We start from the raw sequence: 21,189 nt of genomic DNA on the forward strand, positions 1-21,189 counted from the left end.
ACAGAGTGCTTCTTTTGACCTACTTAAAAAGAGATAAAAGTAAAAATATGTACATGACCTTGGACTCACAGATCCAGCCATAAGTGTCATTTTTCTGAATAACTTAACTGAATAAACACACTTTCCAATGATCTATGGTTTGTTAGGATATGGCAGTATTGAGTTGAGATACAGCTGTTTGAATATCAGGAATCTGAGGGTACAAAAGGAAACATGCTCTCTTTAATTATTTTAAAGATTTTTTTATTAGAAAAGCCATTATTAAAGCCATTACTGCTTTGATTGTTTCATTTGTAATGCCTCATAGGGGTAAGTAGTTCATTCTATAGGATGACTTTATTACACATTATATACTGTATATATATATATACATATATAACACATAACATTAACATCCTCTCTCATTTTCGTTCTATGAGGTTGTATTTTAATTCATCCCGGGTGCGTTTCCCAAAAGCAAGCATGGTCTCAAGTTCCGTCATTACCGACAGAGTTCAGTGGAACTAACGATGATAGTTAGCTAAGGATGGTCTTGGGAAATACACCCCCTAGTTGGTTTCTTTATGTCTTTGTCTTTATGTCTACGGATGAGAAGGAAGGCTTCTGAGAAGAGTGCTTGTCCACAGCTGTAATCTATCCCCTCATGCCTCCTTTTAGGAAGTTATTTTGTTGCGATCATAAGCGTAAAAGTTGTTACCTCCTGAAAATCAGTGTAAAGCTGTGTCGGGATGCTGCAGGATCCCTTTAAAGAGGCCTGTATATTCCCTCTGCTGTGTTTCAGTGTGAGTTAAGACTGCAGCACTTTCATAACGAGCAAGCAAATCAAGAAACCCAGCCTTAAAGCGATAGTTCACCACCAGACAAACTTTTTTGGAATAACAAAGGTGATGTTTAGCAGAAGATCGCTCTTCAAGGAACTGCTGACCAGCTTCACTGAACTGGTCATGAACATACTTTGAACGTTTCACATTCACATGAACATTCATGAACGTTTTTTTAGCCTTTACATTCCCCTTTCGTGGTCCAAAACCATTAAGTTAAATCAGTTTATCCTAAAACTCCAGAGACATCGTAAAATTCTCAAATCACGGTGAAGTACAATTCAAACTGATACAGGCTATAATGCATTTAAATTAATTGTAAATAACAATCTTAAAATAATACTCGGTTTGCGCTAAAATGCATTATTTAAAATGACATTGATTGCATTTATTCGTTTACAAGATCCTTTTTCCCAGCGGCTGAGAAAGGAGGACAATAGAAGCAAATCAAAAACCAACAAAAGGCATGAATTTATTCATTTTATTTCAAGGTAAGCGGTTGCAATCAATTGTATATTTTAGATGTGTTTTAAATAAACACGTTTAGTTGAATAGTTTCACGTTTAGTTTCAACAAAATGTGCTTAAAGGCACCTAATATAAATTGATGGCAACCATTTACCTTCAAATAAATAAATAAATATTATAATAAATAAATACATTATTTAAAAAAAAAAACGACCCTGTACTACGGCTGAGAGTGAGTTGGATTTAGATCTGGGTAAATGGCAAGCAGAGAAGGGTCTTATAGGACTGAGTGTCTGAACTGGAGGTTGAATCTGCCCTATCCTCCCTCCTGCTTTCCCGCCTGGTCCCAGCCAGCCACAGAGCACCCTCCTGTGCCCGTTCCTCGAAAAGCGCATTACAGTGTCCTTGCCTCCAGTGCTTGCTCCTAGAAGATGAATACCCTCCTCCGTTGTCGTCTGGCAGGCCCGTCATACTCCAGCGTCGCCGTGGTCGGAGTGCCCTTTAACTCCAGACTCCGCATTGGCCTGTTGATCCTGAGGCTCCCACGTCAGCTCATGGCTCCTTTGCCTCTACCCTCTCCAGTCGATTCTCAGCTCTACAGCTCTCCCTCATCCCTCTGGCTCTGCCTTGGACCGCGTCGACCATCCTGCGCCTGGGGACTCCACTCTTCTGGCTGTGCTCTATCAGGCTCCTCAATCCCTTTAGTTCTGCCTCAATCCTCCGTTCCTCCGGCTCCACCACAGATCTCTGGATCTCCTCTTCGATCTCAGTCGCCATGGCGCTCTATTCCCACCCTGGGCCTCCGGATCCTCAGCATCCACCTGGCTTGTGGGCTCTCCGTATCGGGTTCCTCTTCCACCTCCATGGCTCTTCCTGTCGCCCGTCATCACAGCTTTGGCCTGGATCCAGCTGGATTCCTGCTCCGGGTCCCTTCTGTTTCTCGCCTGGCTCCTCCCTCCTTACGTCGCCTCGTGGACTATGTTGTCAGCCCCTTCCCGGGTGTCCGTCCTCCTCCCGAGCTCCCACCCGCTCCTCTCGTTGGATCTATGAGGTGCAAGGACTTTTACCTTCCGGGAGGGGGAGTTATCCTACTTAATTCCATGTACCCATATTTGGTTTTCCTGCTTCTGCCCTGATTGAGTTTATTTGATTCCAGTTGTGTCTCCTTAATTCCTCCTTAATCTTTTGTTACCCTGTGTGCTCATATGCCCTGTGATTTGAATTTAGTATGTCGGCTCGTAGATGTCTTAATGTTAAGAGTTTGTGCTATGCTGTGTTCAGTTGTAGTATATTAAAGGCCGTTGAAGTTCTTTCAGTGTTTCCTCGGTCTTAAGTTATATGGTGTGTGATGTTTTTGTGGCAGTTTAAGTCAGGAAATTATTATTTTAAAATCTGATTTTAGGAGTCTTGAGGTGTAGTCGATTATGCCTGATAAAAATGTTCACTGTGTATTCAGTCATATATCATTGCATATTTAATCCCATTAATTAGATGGATATCTAAAATGGAGAGATTTAATGACTTCAATTTCACAGCGTTCCTCACACAAAGCTATCACACGGCCTCAGAAGCCTTGGAAATGAAAAGCACCACAGCGGTAGCCCATTTTGACTTGAGCATTGCAAGTCAAATGATATACTGCTGCGAGTGTGCTTTTCATTTTAAACCTGTCAGCCCTGGTTACCGTTAAGCTTTTAGTTTTACGAAAAATATAGAGCTGTTTGAACAATCAGCAAAACATCTCCACATGTGTTGCATTGAAAAAAAAAAAAAAAAAGCTACAGAGATTATTGTCTTTAATGAGAAAATTAATAGAAAGCTTTCAGCTAATGTGTATAATCACATTTACACGACGCACATTTTTTTATTTGGTGGAATGGGATGTGTGGCGGTAGAGTGAAAAAAAAAAAAAAAAACACTTGTTTTTCTGTCTAGGTGCCACATCCGGCGTGATCGACACATCTCGCCACGGAACCAGCGTACAATAATGAGGAATATGCCACCCTGCATGGATACAGGACCAACTGGGGATATTGGAACCTCAACTGCAAACAATACATGACCATGTTCCGTGAGTCTATGACTGCTTATTACTGCCTGGAGCTGCATCACGACACGACCATCTTGTTAGAGCTGCATTACAGCAGATTTTGGCTTTTAGTTCATATTTGAAATGTTGGCAACTCTTTGGATTAGAGAACACATAATCACTATTAACTAAGATTTCGCCTCAATAATCTTCTAATTTGCTATTTCGGTCTTTTCCATGTTTTTGTCTTAACTAGCCAAGATAGCAATTTTTTATTTATATTTCTAACACCATACAAACTGTACGACAATGAAAAATTCAGGTACTGAATATGTGCATTGTTCAAAGTTAAACGCGTCTGAGGTAAGTTTAAATACATTTTGTGTGACCCTATAGCAGTACTGAAAATAACAACAGATAGCTTACCTCAGATGTCGAAAATAAATGAAAAGTAAAGCTGTCCGTTAAAGCTGCAAACCAACACATTGCATGGTTTCTCAGTATCCGTTCATGTCTGTACTTGCAGACTTGCGAACTTAATGAGACTCCATTAATAATTAAGCCCAAGTACCGTTCCAATTTAAAGTTCACATATTGCCAAGAACAGTTCGAATCCCCGGATGCGTTCTTGCTTCGCGCCTTTTATCAAGAAAATGCATCCAGAGATGACTTGTGCAAACTTAAGACTGTATCTCGCACCAATCCGTGAAGCGCTGTTTGGTGCATGGAAAAGCCCTTTAAAATTTTCTAAATATTACTGTTATTGTGTGAAAACAGGCTCTGACGTCTCTGTAGTGGTTAAACATGAGGTAAAATTAGTTTTGGGTATATTGTAGTTACTTACACGTGGCGTCTTGCGTTGTTAAATTAATGTTTACTCGATTGTTTAAGCGACGCTGCTTTCGTGTTTGCTCCGCATAAACACACGCCCGTCATTCGTTTTTGATGTGATGTGCTACATAGCTGGCTCGTAGAGGAAATATTTGATTACACTTCACTTTAAGAAGTCCGTGTTGTAGTGTAATGCGCATTTTACGTTTTGAAGGTTGCATTTATTAGGATGTCCTTGTTACGCATATCGCATTACCATTAGTATAACAATTCATTAGCGATATATTTGCATAATAGTAACCCAAACCCTAACTATATAGTAAGTAAATGCACTTACTATAAGATTAGTGTTAGGAATAGGGTTGCTGTAGTTGACAAGAACATGTAACATCATAGAACTGTTACCAAAACTATTTCTACCGAGTAGTTTAATCATCTGCTTGCACCGTGGCTAAGTTCTTTATGAAAGGGCTTCTCCAATGCATTCATCAGGCCCGCATTATAAGCGTCTCTTAGTAATCACAGCACAGTGAGTACGTCTGGGTGAGTGTTTTGTGTTTTGGGTAGCAGATGCTACAACACGAACATCTGTAAGCAGGAGAAGAGCAGCAGATGTTGCCAGAGCCGGAGAGGCGTTTGCGTCTGCGCAGCATATGCACCAATCTGCATCTCCACACTCCGAGGCGCGCTCCTCATTTCAATATATTAACACCGCAAGAGCTTGGCCCGGATTCAGAATTTAACAATCCGTTGCCTTTCGGGTTCACGGCGCAAGCTCGAATCGAACTGGCCGGACGCCCCACAGGATGACGAATCGGGCTCGTATCGAACGACAGCAATAACAAAGAGTCGCTTTCAGTTGATGTTAATAATGTTTTAATACTCTTTTTGTTTTCTCATACAATTAAAAACAATAGTTTTTTTTTTCCCCCTGAACTCTTATCGGTGCCATTAGCGTGAATCAGAACTCATTTTCTTACCACATTATTTCCTGTACACTTTGCGTTTGTGTGTAAATCATTAGAATCATTTTTTAAAAGGTATAAAAATTAAATGCATGCTGAAATATGTGTCCAGACCCATTTTAATACTTTCTATAAAATAATCCAAGCGTTTGTGTAATGAATTAATGGATGAATAAAGCTGGGTAGATTATTGTTCAATAATTACAGATGAAATGATAAAAGCTGTGTCATTTATTGAATAATGACTTTTTATCTAACTTGTTTGTCTATTGATTCGTCCGTTTATTCACTAAAATAATAAATGAAAAACTATTATATGATTTTCTTTCCTAGATAAATGTAGCTGTTTTATTACAATGTTTTATTAGATTATATAAATTCGTGTCCATGAACTGTTCAAAACGAGCATTTAATTGACACCATTTGCTTTTTTTAATACACATTTTCAAAGAAGCGGATAGCGATGTATAGATGTAATATACTTATAGATGTCACGATTCTTCTGCAGTTCAGCAATCAAAGCGAAACCTTCATGAAACGATTCTGTCTGCTGCTTCTCTTTACAGAATTGAAAACGAATCTAATCTCGTTTTTTTGATTCTCCACAGCCCACACTCCCGATAACTCGTTCATGGGTTTTGTGACCGAGGAACTGAACCAAACCGAACGGTTCAACATAAAGCGGGACAAAGTCAACAACATGGCCGTGGTTTTACGGCAAAGAGGCCAGCATGTGGAAGGTAAGAAACCTGCTTTTCCCAGCGTTTAACAGAAGCGGCAGAAACAGCAGAATTTTGACACTTTTCTACAGCAAGCGCCGCCAGCCTCGCTCAGCATTAGAGCACGGTCGCCGCGCTGTAGACCGCTTTCAGTCCGTGTAGCTGTCAGAACATACAGAGATTGATTGCCTGGCTCCTATCATGGCTTGTTGGGCACACTGATTGCGCTAAAGTGGCGTTTGGATGTGCTGACAGCAAATAACATCAGGCTGCTTTAACACGCTTCAAAGCGGGATGAAAGCAAACATTCCGCCCGCATCCAGAGAGACAGGCTGCGAACATCGCCGGAGGAAAACTGCACCCACCAGTCCTCAGACGAAATAAATAAATAAATAAATAAACAAACCTTGACAAGCAGCAGACTTTAATCAGAAAGTGTGTTCAAACCGCCGGGCGTTCGAAGAGCAGAGATTGGTTTTGATGAGAGTAAAATGCACCTCGGGGCCGGGAAAGCTCGGGTCTTTGAAGAAAGAAGTCTCGCGCGTTTAGCCTGAATGTTTCGACTGCCATTTGTAACGCTGGCGTGTCGTTGTGTCTCCGCGCCGCTCGAGTGTGCATTGTCGCGACGCTTTGTTTGACAGGTTGCCATTTAAAAGCTATCTGCTAAGCGCTGACGGTTCCCTCCGGCCGGACGCGCCCGGCCCGCTCGCTCGTTGTGCTCGTGTCACTCCAGGCCGGAGACTACAACTGTACGTTTAGAGATTGGGAAGACTATCATCGCCCCTTTGTCTGCTGGTTTTCCCCCTACTAATTTATTTTTGGTCTCTTGTCGACCGTCTTGGCTCGCTTACAGCTCCGAGTCAGAGAGTGACAATCACTTCATCAGTTTATGGGTGAGAGGGTTCTTCTGGTCATTGGAAAACTGAAAGTACCACAGACTTACTGCCACTTGGCCTGGAAACGTTTTTACTGTGCATATAAATCGACATTTTTAGTGGTTTCTTAAACAGTGTAATGAGTGGTTTTCTCTTTTTTGAGAATAGTTTCTATAATATTGTTCTCATACATCTAATCTATTAACCAGTTGCATAGAATGCATGTTACTAGAATATTGCCCATATAGTAACAAAGCACATATTAATGCCTTATTACTATCATTAATCTTACCTAATACGTAAACTTAACTACCTTACTAACTAATAATGAGCAGCAATATTTTTTGAAGAAAAGTCATATTTAAACTTTTCCCACGTGTTACCAAACATGCTAATATTGTTATGACTTCATCTGATCACTTTTGTTTTTCTGTCAAACATTCTGCACCTGTGGCCGCCCCATTGTTATCTCATTAATCACTTAGCTGCCTTCTCACCTGTGGCTCTAGCTTAAGCTCCCCCTTTGTGTGCAGTCTTGTGTCTGATCGTTGTGGTGTGAGGACGCTACCAGTGTCTCCAGTCCAGTCCAGTCCAGTCCAGTCCAGTCTTGTCTTGTCCTGTCCTGTCCAGTCTGTCTAGGCTCCAAGTTCAGCTGTTTTTTTAGTTTTTTCCTCTTCGTTCGCTCTGCCTTTTTGTTGTTTTTTCCAGACCTCCGAACCCCTGTGCCGGGCCTGGTTCCTCCGGTGCAGTGTTTGGCAGTTCGCTCTCACCTGATCCGCTGGATCTGATGTTGGACTCGAGCAGCAGGACTGTAGAGAGAGACTCTATCAAGTTTCCCGTTTTTTGCTCCCAGCCTAAGAGGAGTGACTGGAGACTGTTTTGAGTTTTTTTCGGATGTTTTCTGTTCCTCCGCTCCGGTCAAGTTTTTGTTCCATGTCTACTAATAAACTAAGCTGAACCTGCAATTGAATCCGTGTTCGTTCCTGACAGAACGATCAGACCAAAAGATGGATTCAGCAGGAGAAGACCAAGTCAGGACTACTGTGACGAAACAGGGTATTCTCCTTGGCCAGCACGCGACTCAGATAACGGTGACCTCAAGAGATGTTGACCTCCTGACGACCCAAGTTGCCGAGCTCGGTGCCAGGGTGCAAGAACTCCAACAAGAGGCCCAGGCCGCCCGCTCAACTGCCTCCCAGTCGCTTCTTTCACCTCAGGCTGGTCCGGAACCCCACGCCAATAGCCCTCCTCCCTATGACGGGGATCCTAATTCGTGCCGGGCCTTCCTGTCCCAGTGTTCCCTGGTCTTTGCACTCCAGCCCCGCCCGTTATGTCACGGAGGAGTCTCGGGTGGCATTCGTCATCACCCTCCTTAAAGGAAGGGCCCGCGATTGGGCGACTGCCGTGTGGGATGCTCGTGCCCCCTTCTGCGCCACTTTTGAGGGATTCCGAGCCGAGATGGGCAAGCTGTTTGATCGGTCTGCGCAGGGTGAGGAGGCAGCCTCCCAGCTGGTGCGGTTGAAGCAGGATGGTGGTTCGGTCACGGACTATTTTATCCGATTCAGAACTCTGGCGGCCACCTGTGACTGGAATGAGGCTGCTTTGCGAGCCAGGTTTCGGGAGGGACTGAGCACGAGATACAGGATGAGATTGTCACCCCATGGGCTGCCTCGTGATCTCGACTCCTGGTGGAACTGGCTCTACGTGTAGAGGGGCGTCTTCAGCGTCGCCGTCAACGGTGGACTTCTCAGCCTTCCCGGTTCTTGGAGGACAGAGCACCCAACACCACTCTCGCCACCTCACTTCCCTACGCCGACCCTGAACCCATGCAGGTGGGCCGTCTTCGCCTCTCTGCCAAGGAGAGGCAGGATCGACCGACGCGAGGGCTCTGCCTCTACTGTGGGAGGCCAGGACACAGAGCCATCCGGTGTCCTTTAAAAGCCGGGCTCATCAGCAAGCCGGGGAATTCTGATGGGCGTTTCTCCAGTTTCCGAGTCCCCAAAGTCTCGTACACTGCTCCCGGTGTCCATTCATTTTCGGGACTCCGTCCACTCTTGCCCAGCTCTGGTGGATTCTGGAGCTGAGGGCAATTTTTTGGACGCCTCAGTCGCTGCCCAGTGGGGCATTCCCGCCATTCCTCTCCCTTTTCCCATTCCTGTCCGCTCCCTCAATGGCCTTCTTCTCTTCTCCATTACTCATTCCACTCCCTCAGTAAGTTTAGTGGTCTCTGGCAATCACCGTGAGGTAATTGAGCTGTACCTTCTTGACTCCCCGGGGGCTCCTGTTGTCCTGGGGCACCCGTGGTTGGTGCAGCACAAGCCTCACGTGGATTGGTCAGGTAATTCTGTGTTATCTTGGAGTCAGTCTTGTCTTGCTTCATGTTTGGGTGCTGCCTTGTCTCCGGTGTCTGTGTCTTCTGTGTTTCAGATGGAGTCCGCTGATCTCTCTGGGGTGCCGGCGGAGTACCATGATCTTTGTCGGGTCTTCAGTAAGTCTCGAGCCACATCCCTACCTCCTCACCGGCCGTACGACTGTGCCATCGATCTCCTCCCAGGCACTTCTCTCCGCCTAGAGAGGCGTTTGTACTCCCCTGTCTAGTCCTGAAAGAGAGGCCATGGACAAGTATATCAAGGAGTCCTTAAATGCCGGCCTCATCCGTCCCTCTTCCTCACCTGCGGGTGCTGGGTTCTTCTTCGTTAAGAAGAAGGATGGCTCTCTGCGCCCCTGCATCGACTATCGAGGCCTGAATGACATCACCATAAGAAACCGGTATCCTCTACCTCTGATGTCCTCTGCCTTTGAGTTATTACAGGAGCCAAGGTCTTTACTAAGCTAGACCTCCATAACGCCTATCATTTTAGTCCGCATCCGTGAGAGGATGAGTGGAAGACAGCCTTTAACACCCCCACGGGACACTTTGAATACCGGGTCTTACCCTCCGGGCTTACCAATGCCCCAGCTGTCTTCCAGGCCCTGATCAACGACGTGTTGAGGGACATGGTAAACAGGTTTGTCTTCGTGTATCTTGATGATATTCTCATCTTCTCCCCCTCGTTGCAGGTACACACTCAACACGTGCGTCAGGTGCTACAACGGCTGCTGGAGAACCAGCTTTATGCCAAGGCGGAGAAGTGTGTGTTCCACGTCAAGTCAGTTTCGTTCTTGGGGCATATCATTTCAGCGGAGGGGATTAAAGCCGACCCTGCCAAGATAAGAGCCGTAGCCGAGTGGCCAATCCCCGATTCTCGGAAGGCGCTGCAGCGGTTCCTGGGCTTCGCCAACTTCTATAGGCGATTCATCCGGAACTTTGGCCTGGTCGCTGCACCCCTAACGGCACTTACCTCACCTAAAGTATCGTTCAGGTGGAATTCTCAGGCACAGGAGGCCTTTGATGTGCTTAAGTCCCGTTTCATCTCTGCTCCTGTTCTTTGTCTTCCAGATCCTGAGCGTCAGTTCATTGTTGAGGTAGATGCCTCAGAGGTCGGGGTAGGCGCGGTTCTATCCCAACGGTTCCCTGGAGATGAGAAGGTGCACCCATGTGCGTTTTTCTCTCACCGTCTGAGCCCTGCAGAGCGAAACTATGACATAGGTAACAGGGAGCTGCTGGCAGTCAGGTTGGCCCTGGGGGAGTGGCGCCAGTGGCTGGAGGGAGCTGCGCAGCCCTTCTTGGTTTGGACGGATCATAAGAACCTCCAATATATCCGTTCGGCCAAGAGGTTAAATGCTCGCCAGGCTCGCTGGGCACTTTTCTTTGGGCGGTTTAACTTCTCCCTCTCGTATCGGCCGGGGTCTAAGAACACTAAGCCTGATGCCTCTCTCGCCTGTTTGAGGTTCCTGGGAGGATTCGGATCCCGATACCATTCTCCAAGGGGGATGGTTGTGGGCTCCCTCTCCTGGGACATCGAGCGGCGGGTGAGAGAGCCGGACGGGGGAGGAGAGGTGCCAGAGGGGTGCCCGGAGGGTCGGTTATTTGTGCCGGCTGCGTTGCGCCCTAAGGTTCTCCAGTGGGGTCATGAGTCCAGGATAGCCTGTCACCCAGGTGTTCGGAGATCGCTGGCTACCATCCGTCAGCGATTTTGGTGGCCAACCATGGCTTCCGATGTCAGGCAGTTTGTGTTGGCTTGCTCGGTGTGTGCTCAGAATAAGACTTCGAACCAGTCCCCTGTTGGTCTGTTGCAGCCCCTGCCCATTCCCTCTCGTCCTTGGTCACACCTGGCCCTTGACTTTGTCTCTGGTCTTCCCCCCTCGAGAGGCAACACCGTGATTCTGACAGTGGTGGATCGCTTCTCCAAAGGCCCATTTTATCCCTTTGCCCAAACTCCTTCCGCCAAGGAGACCGCTCAGGTGGTGGTGGACCACATTTTCGGATTCATGGCCTTCCGGTAGATGTGGTCTCCGACAGAGGACCACAATTTGTCTCCCGGTTTTGGAAAGAGTTCTGTAGACAGATCGGGGCCTCTACGAGTCTGTCTTCAGGTTTTCACCCCAGACCAATGGGCAGTCCGAGCGAGCCAACCAGGATCTCGAGAGAGCTCTCCGCTGCATGGCATCACACAGTCCGAGCTCCTGGAGCCAGCAGCTACCGTGGGTCGAATATTCCCACAATTCCCTTCCTGTAGCATCCACAGGTATGTCTCCCTTTCTTTGTTCAATGGGTTATCAACCACCCCTTTTCCCTACTCAGGAACCCGAGGCTGCGGTCCCGTCTGCCTTGGCCTTCAAATCCGCCCGGGTGTCGTCGCACCTGGAAGAAGGCTAAGGAGGTCTTGGCCGGACTTCCAGACGGACCAAAGCAGCGGCTGATCGTCACAGGACTCCTGCCCCTCAGTATGTGTGCGGTCAGAAGGTATGGCTTTCCACCAAGGATCTGCCTCTCCGGTGCCTTCGCAAGCTGGCGCCCAGGTTCATTGGTCCATATCCCATCACCAAGGTTCTGAGTCCAGTGGCGGTGCGGCTCAAGCTCCCTACACGCTTGCAGTCGGGTCCACCCTGTCTTCCATGTGTCCAGGGTTAAGCCTGTGTTTCGTTCCCCCTTAACCCTGTGAGGTCTACCCGACTCCCCTCCCCGTATAGTGGATGGTACTCCAGTGTACACTGTGAGAAAGCTCCTGGATGTCAGACGCCGTGGTCGGGGTTTCCAGTTTCTGGTGGACTGGGAGGGTTACGGACCGGAGGAGAGGTGTTGGATACCGGCCCGGGACATTCTGGATCAGACACTGGTTGAGGACTTCCGCCGGCGACGAGGTGGGCTTCCTGGGGCGCCAGGTGGCGCTCCTGGGAGGGGGGGTACTGTCATGACTTCAGTCTGATCAGTTTGTTTTTGTTTTTCTGTCAAACATTCTGCCATGTGCTTGTGTGTTCCCGCCCCATTGTTATCTCATTAATCACTCTAGCTGCCTTCTCACCTGTGGCTCGTTAGCTCCTTAATTGCTCCCCCTACTTAAGCTCCCTTTGTCTGCAGTCTTGTGTCTGATCGTTGTGGTGTGAGGACGCTACCAGTGTCTCCAGTCCAGTCCAGTCCAGTCCAGTCCAGTCTTGTCTTGTCCTGTCCTGTCCAGTCTGTCTAGGCTCCAAGTTCAGCTGTTTTTTTAGTTTTTTCCTCTTCGTTCGCTCTGCCTTTTTGTTGTTTTTTCCAGACCTCCGAACCCCTGTGCCGGGCCTGGTTCCTCCGGTGCAGTGTTTGGCAGTTCGCTCTCACCTGATCCGCTGGATCTGATGTTGGACTCGAGCAGCAGGACTGTAGAGAGAGACTCTATCAAGTTTCCCGTTTTTGCTCCCAGCCTAAGAGGAGTGACTGGAGACTGTTTTGAGTTTTTTCGGATGTTTTCTGTTCCTCCGCTCGGTCAAGTTTTTTGTTCCATGTCTACTAATAAACTAAGCTGAACCTGCAATTGAATCCGTGTTCGTTCTGACAAATATATTACTACAATATTGGTTAAAAACATTGATTCTTTTAAAATCTTGAAACTTTGAAACAATGTTGAAAATGTATAGTTTACTTTTATTTAAAAAAGACTATTTGATGAAAAAAGTTCTGAATATTACATTAATCGCTGCACTTGAGGTTTTGTTTCAAGCTGTTAAATAGCATGTGTGTCAAAGAAAGGACAGTATCCTTTATTTGTCTATAAAAGAAAGCAAATCTCTTTTATTTTCTTCTACTAAGGCCCGGTAATCCCCATTCTGCCAAAAACAGACAGAAAAGCCCACCCCAAGGCTCTATTATATTCTAGGCTCAGATGCCTTCTTCAACGCAAATCTACGAGATTAGTTCACCCAGTTTATCGAACATGAGCCAAAAATGCCTGATTACTCAAGCCTCGGGTTTTGGGAGGCGGCGAATGCGGTGAAGTTTAATACTTAGGACCAGAGGTTTCGAATTACTCTCGGCGCTAATGAGTTGTTTTACAGCTCGGTGTCAATACGTGGGTGAATCGGAGGGCTAGTTTGACTTCGCGAACTTCGTAGCAGGTCCGCACAAGCAGAGGCATGGTTTTCATTATTATTTTTAAATAGAAGAATTCAATTTAGATTCTGCAAGCGGCACTGGAATGAATCATTTAAGTCAACGAGTTTCGTGTATGAATGAACTTGCTGACTCACAAATAAGCTTTAATTTGTTTAATTTAGATTGATCGATCGTTCCAGATTTCTATAATGATGTTTCATCCTCAGTGCTGTTTAACTAATGTTTGCCTCCAGGGATCGATAAGGAGATGTCATTAAGGTAGCGCGCTTTTCCGAAGACAGACAGAAATCTTTAATGCGAACCTTAACGAGGCCCTACATTGATTTTCTGAATGTCACCGCGTCGTTCCAAACGGCTACGCTTATTCTTCAATCGCGCTGCTTGCTGTCGCCGCAAAGAGAAGCAGTTTCGCCTCACGCAAGAACGATTCGGTCGTGAAGCGTCCAGAAGGTAAACTTTGAACCGTCGCAGTCACTTTGTTTTAAGGCGAACAGCGCGCTATCCGTTAAAGCACGCATGAGAGAGCAAAGAGAACGAGCAGCGGTTCTTTGGCTCTTGCGAGGAAAAGAGCCAAATGTGTTTTTATTCTCAAGAGAAGGCGCTGCCTCCAAAACTCTTAATGGTGCGATATAAGAAATTAGGTGTAACACTTGCCTGAGGAGATGTATGAATTATTAAAGGAGTAATGATTTAAATAAGTAAATAATTCATACCCCTCTTTTACTGCACATCTAGGGGAACTTTTATTATTTTCCAGCGAACATGGTGCGTGATGAGGTGAAAATAGAAACTAAATTTTCAGGTTAAATGCGTACAGAAATGGAAATCGGCTTAAGCGAAATCTAATTTCCTCATTACGTTCACCTATAAAACTTCGGATTGCAAACCAATAAGTACATTAATTAAGTAAAAACAACTGCTACAGCATTATTATTAATAAAATAAAACAATCTACTTGTACTGGAATTGATAACCGCGCAATATAAATTAAAGAGCAGCCTTCTTGAGGAAATAAATACTGCATACCACTAACCTGATTCTTATTAAGCCACAAGAGGAAGAAAAAAAGCCTATGGCTCATTTTAATTACATGTTTCTCAGTCAGACTCTGACAGCGTCCGATCTGTATTAATGTATGAAATGTAATAAAATCTGAGTGGAGACGATTGTGAAATCGACTCGAGTCATGAGTAATTAAAGATTTGAGCTATAAGATGTAATATTTTTAAGCTATCTTTCCAGCATGATAAATGGATGATCTGATCTATTTTGGAATTTTTACTTCGAATATGTTTTCCTTGAATCATCTTGTGAGCCAAAATGGGTGGTTTTGCACAGCATTTGTGGTCTTGCGAGTTCTGATTTAAAACTGAGCAGGTAAATACTAGATATATAGTGCAGCTGCTGTGGTCAAATATGCACAGAAACAATGCAAAAGCGCGCATGCATATGCACACACAAAGACAGGGAAATTAAGTGTTGTGCTCTGCTGAGCTCTTTATTGAACGACAACAGGAGTGAATTATTGCTGCAGGGGTTCTGGCTACATCGGATCAGACTCTTTGTTTTTTTTTGTCAAAGGTAAAAGCATTAAACACTTTTCCCGAAACGCTAATGGAAAGCTGTAGCGGTTGTGCTGCTGCTGTGTAATTGTACGCGGCCGTGAGTGAGCTCTCGTCTGAAGCCTGTGTGTTTTTGCGAGTGTGCGCTGTCCGCGGTGCTGATCTCCAATCTTTAATGCGAGATTTGTGTGCATTTGGTCTACTGTTGGTTAGAAACTATAATGCGTGCAGGAACCACCATTCATTTAGCGGTTGAGAAACGTCGACAGACTAGTGTGACTGAAATTCATATTTTTCTAACTATTTTTCGATATGGATAATGACATAGTAATTATACGTCACGAACTCTTGTCAACTCTTGTCTTTCTCATCTGCTTCTTGTTTTCTGTGCTCCTTCAGGGTAAGGAGAAACTCCTGACAATCTTACACCGCTACATGGACATCCACGGGACAGTGTACTATGAGGCCCAGAGGCCCCAGAGGTGCCCGCTTTTGTCAGGAACCACGGTTTACTGCCCCAGCAGGAGCTACAGCAGCTTCTGAGGAAGGCTAAGGTACTGTTGGCACGATGGACGTTTTGAAAAAATTGGTTAACAACCCTAACACTCTTAAACATTCATTTCCTCTCAGCTCTTCTTGGGGTTTGGCTTTCCCTATGAGGGCCCCGCCCCTTTAGAGGCAATAGCCAATGGCTGCGTGTTCCTGCAGCCAATGTTTAGCCCTCCTCGCAGCTCCCTCAACCACGAGTTCTTCAGAGGGAAGCCTACGTCCAGAGAGGTAAGAGCCGTCTGAATACATATGGAATACTTTCTAAAGCATTGACATTTATTCCTAAAAACAATATATGAAAGTATAAGCGCGCGCATTTCTGAAGTGTATTATTTTGTAATTCTGCTGCCAAATCAAACTATGCATAATACAATATGCATGCGTTTGCTACCCCAGTTCATATAATCCGGCTTTTCAGATCTTGACAGCTGTGAAGATTCGGTTTAGTGTACTCATGATAGATAGCGCTTGTGTTTTCTCCTTCTCATCAGGTGTCATCTCAGCACCCGTACACTGAACAGTACATCGGCAAACCCCACGTCATAACAGTAGACTTCAACAACTCTCAAGAATTCGAGACAGCTGTTCAAGATATTCTCAAAGAGAAGGTAACCTAGTTTTCTATGTGACGGTTCTATTACAGTTTGATTTGATTGATTGATTGATTGATTGCAATGCGGTCATCCAGAAGTGTCTAGTTGTTGGAAGAGGAAGAGCTGGAGATGCTTTCAACTTTTATTGTATAAATCTCTTATGTATGTAGTGTTTTTTAAGTTGGTTTAGTCTTCAGTTCTGACTCAGTTGCTTTATCTGAGAAGAAATGTTGCCTGCTATCGGGACACGTACAGCAGTAAGCGAAGTAATATTAATAGTAGAGATTTCAAATGAATAATAGAATCCAAAACAGACGTTTACAGAATATACAGTATATAATCCTAATCCTCCAGATCTACAGCCATCACGAGGCCTCTTCAGCGGTCTGTAACAAGATCAGCATATATAGCCTTTTTGCGTTCAAAAGGTTCCTCAATTCCTGGTGGACCACTTGCTTTGTAGAGTCAGATGTTATCCAGGCAGAACCTAGTGGTTGCAGTGTTGGCTGGAAACTTTAACTGCAACTTCTCCCCAGCTCTAACAAAGGAGATATATTGTCGTGGAGCATATTGATTCATACTTTTTTGAACTGCTATAGTGATAGTATCTGCCAAACATGGCACCAGCGGCACTCATGTGCTCCAAAGTGCCCTTCTTCTGGTGTACTTGCCATTCCCCAACGGTGCAGATTGGCTGAGCTGAGAAGAACATCGTACACTGATTGGATGAAAACCTAATGCGTAATGGTTCCTCTTTCCAGATCTCTGACCAGGTTATGTTACGAGCTTCTGCATTCTCCCATCTGGTCCAAGCTCCCCGTTTGCCAATGCCAACCGCTTAATTATAGCGCTCTACCTCCACCTCCGCTCGAATCTCGGTTCTTTCTAGAGCCCTCACTGTAGTCGCTCTACACATGCATGTATATATTTCAGAAAAATATGTTAAGTGTATATATTAAATATATTTATATATGATACAGATAATATGAACATAAATATACACATGTAAGTGAAAATGTAAATATTTTCAAAGTATATTCTGCATGTGTGTATTTCTATATAAATAATACATATACACAGTACACATAATATATGTATGTAAACAAAAATTTAGTGCAGTAGTGGAAGTCAGTTGCAGAAATGTCTGTCTATGTAAGTTTATGTCTTTTGTCTTTGTCCGCTCACACAGGTGGAGCCCTTATTACCGTATGAGTACACTTGCGAGGGCATGCTGGAGAGAGTGAACGCTTACATCACACATCAGGTACGCAGGCCGTCTCGGGCAAAATATCATTAAAGAACAAATATAAACAACCATAAACAGATAAGGAGAAAATTATCTATTAATGTTTCCATTTGCCTTTATGTTGTTCGCAGAATTCACAATTCATTTCTCATCTTTTTTTAATGGAATATCAGGTCTGTTTTTGAGCCAATCACGCAAACCAAAAATGCCGTGTGACCAATCACTCTGGAGCCACGGTAGCGTGAAATCATGAGAAAGTGGCAACGACAAGAGCCCCAAAACATGCACGGTATATCATTCAGCAGCGTTGCCAGGTCCCACAAAAATATCAACTCAAAGCTCACCCAAAGGGAATGAAAATTGAGATGTCAATCCAGGTTTTTTTAGAAAGGCACATACAGTATTGTATAACTTTTTTTAGATTATATATTTAGCTCATTATTAGAATTTTTCTGACTTAAAATGTGCGTATTGAGTGCACTTTTAACGCTGTACTGTAGATTGCTATTTTCTAAAATCAGTGAAGGCCGTTATTAATATCCTACGTGCTCTTTACCCTTCACATTCTCCTGTTTTGTCTGCACACAAGCTTCAATGTGCGATTAATTTAAAATGTCACAATTACACAGTTAACCTCCAAGTGGGTGAAACTCGAGTAACTTCTAGACGGTACAAGGAACAGCAGCGTTGGTAAAAGGATGTATTTTTATTTTTCCTATAGTCAACAGATAAAGTTTTTGGCAGCTGTAGTACGTTATATAAAGTAGCCCAAAAAAAAGCAACCCTGCATTTTGAAAATAGCTTAATTGTTTTGGAAAACTGCGACCCTGGCAACACTGTCATGCCGGGACCTTTAATGTTATCTCTTTTTTTTCTTTTTGATTCGGGGCACATTTCTCTTCACGCTGTATGATATTTAGGACAGACAGAGTGTGATTTGAGAGCAATGCGAGTCTATGATCTGTGTTGCACACACATGCACACGTAGACAAAAATATAAGAGAATAAGCGTAAGCACATTTTTGCCTATGATGTGAACTACGTACATGCTGAGCTTGCTAGTCACTTGCCTCGGGGATTTGATGTGAGCACATAAAGTGAAACGCGCACTTTTAGGAACCACGAATGCTTTGTTCCGCACCTTCGACACTAACAGCACCTTTTTGAGCTCAATCGTGAAAATAACTAAAACGGCTCCTTTGAACTACAGCCATAATTGTGCCTCCTTAAAATGAGACCGTTTAAAGTATTTTTATTTATTTTTACGGATATTATTAGTTAGTTAAAGGTGAAAATGCGGTTAAAAAGCGATAAGAAATATAAAAATGTGATCGTGTGAAGATGACATTATTGAAAGTATATGATACAGCTGTCAAAGTTTGAAAACATTGTGTTTTTGAATTGTTATAATACTCTCATATTATATACAGTATATCAATGTGTGTGTGTGTATACATTTGAAGTGTAATATTGAATTGAATTGAAGAAGAAACACATAAAATGACATTTTAATTTTAATTATTAAGAAAATGTCAGTCCAGTTTTTTAATGATCCTAAAAATAGGCCTCATTTTCAGTCCCTTTTTGTCTTTCTTTTTAATTAAGCGTGCTATCATGTGAATTTATTCAGTCTAAATTGATAGTGTGTGGGAAGCTGTGTGGGCTCTGCTTTTTTGCTTGTTGTTATCATTCTGGCAAAATATTTGATTATGAATTCTGACGGAAACTGACTGGATGAACCGCGTCAAAATAGCGCTGTTTAAGTTCTCTAACGGTGACAATTATTACAAGGCTCCCTTACAAAGATCGCATTCGGTGTTCGTTTTTTTTTTGCAGGATTTTTGCAGCCGCAGCGGCCCGTTCCCCGCAGCCAACGAATCCAAACTGTGGCCTGGGAATCCACCCAGTCCTTTTCTCCAGCTGCCCAACTCCACAGCTTTGATCTGGGCTCCCAACATCAGTGCTCCGGCCTGCTGGCCGCCCCTCAGCGCCCTCCGGCTCTTCCTGTCTCCAGAGGACTCCTCCTGTGTGAAAACCTGCCAGGATGCGGGTCTAATCTGCGAGCCAGCTTACTTTCCTTTCATCAACAATATGGAGGCCTTCAATGGGTAAGAGACAAACGGCATTTCTGGATTATGCGCATTTTTGCACAAATGTGTTGTTTTTATTTATTTATTTGTTCACTGTGCCGCCATTATTGCATTTAATATGATGTTATTACACTCATTTGTCGGGGGGGCACTTTATGTAAAACCTGTAATATTTGTTTGCCATGTTCCTTTGCGTTTTTCTCATTTTCCATTAGCCATTGTTCTCTATTCCCCGTGCCGGATTGCATTTTTCCCCTTTTTCCCCTACTGCTGTTCTTCAAAACCGATAAATCGCGTGAATGCGTGTTTTTCAGGCTTAACGCTCAGTGTGAGTCGCTAGAAGCGGAGAAGAACCACGTGTTTCCAGCCGTGCATGTGGACAGGGAGAGTGTTTCCAGCAAAAGAGCCGCTGCTGTTCAGTTGCGCCGAGTCAGCTCCAAACACCAGCGGCTTTGTCCGTGCAGAGACTACTTCCACGGCCAGGTGGCGCTATGCAAGGACTGCCTTTGAGCTTTCACCAGAGCCCTCCTGAGATGTCTGTGGTAAACTGAGGCCAGTCCTGGACAGTGAAAACTGTCCCTGGAACGCAGCAGGTTGGTGGGAATTGTCGGACTGAGGTCACTTGAAGTGTCCTCAATCTTAGCCACTTTGATTCAACGCTAAACTTTGCCTCCGTGTGAGCTAGAGATGGTAAGCGAGATGGTAACCCGATGTCACGAGGTTCACCATCTATGGAGTCTTTCTGACAGAGCTAGGCTGCTGAGGGTTTCAAGAGTGGACGATGTGGCGGAAAATAAATGCAAAATACGGTTTGAGTTTGGAGCTCCTTTGTGATGCAGGTCAGACTCTAGAAGCTGTAGCTTTGGGAATGCTGAAAGTGCGGAGCTGTACATGAATTTTAAAGTCAACATGAAAGATTATAGAGAGCTGCGGGCTGATGTGTTTTTGTAGGCCAGAACCCAGAAACAAGATGCATCTCAGCGATTCCGTCCTGGAGTCAATGGGGTTTGGGGTTAAATGCCTGATAAAGGTCTAAAGGTCTTAACACAAACTCAAAATACTTTCATGTTTTATTCTACAACATAAAATACATCATACTCGCTCGCGATTTTCAAATCAAGATGATTCAAGCTTCCAGGTTGGCCTACAGAAATACATTACCATTGCAGATCTCTATACACAACCCATTTGTAATGTGTTATATTTTAAAGAATGGGAGATATTAGCAACGCGACATTATGATTTGGAATTTAATAGGAGATTCACAGAAGCATAGAATGAGATGTGATTCCATCCATTGGGATGTGACTGGATTGTGAGAAATGGCTGTTACTTTATTTGTTTTTATTCTTTTTTTTTTTTTTTGCAAACCCTGCCTCGCAGCCGAATTAATCTGTAAACAAAATCACACTTTCATCTGTAAAGAAAAGTTCAGACCTAATGCATTCGGCATTGAGTTCAAAAAATGTATGGATCTGATTGCGACAAACAGTGCTGCTATTTATTCAGATGTTCTGCCAGCTGTATACCGAGGTTAAGGTGTAAGGTTTTAGATTGGGTTTAAAGAGTTAGTATTTGTTTCAGAGTTGCGTAGGCTGTGATTGACACAGCCAGTGAGATCTTTAGAAGCGGTTGCCAGGATTTAGAGTCACACAATGAAGCCGAGTTGGCACTGGTAAAAGAAAATCTTTTGAAGCATCTTTATCATGCACTTTCGAGGAGAATGTTTGACCAGAATTCACCTGCTTTGCCAACAACGGTATCCTGAGACAGCCTGACTAATATGTATTTGGCCACTTTTTAACATAAACCCTTTGAGACACATTGGTGTAGCCTTGCATTAGAAGTTTCCAGTAGGAACATTTTTGTGATGTACAATCAAGCTTTTTTCTTTTGAATAAACTGAAAACTAAAAAGAACCTCAAATCACGCTAGCCAATGTCTTATTCATAATAAAACATAGATAACATATG

General features: G+C 44.2%; 1 pseudogene; it reads left to right on the plus strand.

Moving 5' to 3' along the window:
- Window positions 1-3,169: 3,169 nt before the first annotated feature.
- Window positions 3,170-19,847, plus strand: LOC122331670 (annotated as a pseudogene).
- The last annotated feature ends 1,342 nt before the right edge of the window (window positions 19,848-21,189 follow it).

This window comes from Puntigrus tetrazona, unplaced genomic scaffold (assembly GCF_018831695.1).
Source record: "Puntigrus tetrazona isolate hp1 unplaced genomic scaffold, ASM1883169v1 S000000001, whole genome shotgun sequence".
In the NCBI taxonomy this organism is placed as follows: Eukaryota; Metazoa; Chordata; class Actinopteri; order Cypriniformes; family Cyprinidae; genus Puntigrus; species Puntigrus tetrazona.